Genomic DNA, 1,083 nt, shown 5'->3' with positions numbered 1-1,083 from the left:
AATTGTGTCCCCTCAAAATCTATGTGATGAAGCCCTAACCACCATTGTGACTGCATCTGAAGATAAGGCTTTTAGTAGGTAAAGTTACATGAGGTCATAAAGGTGAGGTCCTAGTCTGACATTATTGGCAGCCTTGTAAGAGGAAGAGGGAGTACACACAGAACTTAGGGTTCAGCGGCAGGTGCCTAGCTGCACAGGCTTGTTCGTGGCTGGGCCAGCTAAGGCATGGGCATGGCAGATGTTCCTTTCCAGTCACATGGGCTGCCCTGTGTCAGGCAAGGGGCCTGTGTAAGGGCCCGGGACCATGTGTCCCATGTTCACGGAGCTGAGGACCAAGCTGAGCCTCCCACAGGCTGCACTTGGGCTGTGCCCAATGGCTTCAGGAAGTGCCAGGATGTGGAACAGCACTGCCTACTTCAGCTTCTACTGGACTCTCCTGGAGCACAGTGTCAGCTGAGTGCATCCCCTGCTACCTGATTAGGACACCAAGCACCAGCCTTACGTGGCATAACTCACTCAGCCAGAGGGCAGCTGGCAGCCAGCCAGTCAATCTCCTGCAGCAGCCTGATAAAGAGGTTCCCCTGGGCCAACTGTACTCTGACCTCTGTGGCCTGTACCACATGAGTCCCTCACTGAGTTGCCTGATGAGGCCTATGGTCCTGTGGATTCAGCAGGATGTCTGCAAGTGGCTCAAGAAGCACTGTCCCCACAACTACCTCATCTATATTTAGGCCTTCTCCCAGCACACCATCACTGGTTTAGGCACTGCTGAGGCTGAACATGGAGAAGCTTCAATGGATGGGGCTGGTGCAGGAAGTACTGGGGCACCCAGTTTCCTTTGAAAACATGTCCTAGTTGCTCCCTGAGGCTTGAGCCTCAGACCTAACACCATGGCCAGAGACCACAGCAAAGACAAGGCAGAGTTAGCCATCAGCCCCTCTTGGACCCTGCAGGAGTCTCCAGGGACTAAGCCCAGCCCAGTGAGCAAGTGGGGTCAGATTTTCATCTCCAGCCATCTCTGTGCACTCTGGGCTATGCCTGGGATTGGACGGATGGGGGCTGCTTGAGAGTGATCCCTCCTTC

The 1,083-nt window shown here is 54.5% G+C and overlaps 1 pseudogene; it reads left to right on the top strand.

The window, feature by feature from the left end:
* Positions 1-313: 313 nt before the first annotated feature.
* LOC103302855 (sterile alpha motif domain-containing protein 10-like) lies at positions 314-855 on the top strand (annotated as a pseudogene).
* Positions 856-1,083: the final 228 nt, after the last annotated feature.

Source organism: Eptesicus fuscus, chromosome 1 (genome assembly GCF_027574615.1).
Source record: "Eptesicus fuscus isolate TK198812 chromosome 1, DD_ASM_mEF_20220401, whole genome shotgun sequence".
Taxonomy (NCBI): domain Eukaryota; kingdom Metazoa; phylum Chordata; class Mammalia; order Chiroptera; family Vespertilionidae; genus Eptesicus; species Eptesicus fuscus.
This window is presented reverse-complemented; position numbering and strand designations above follow the sequence as displayed.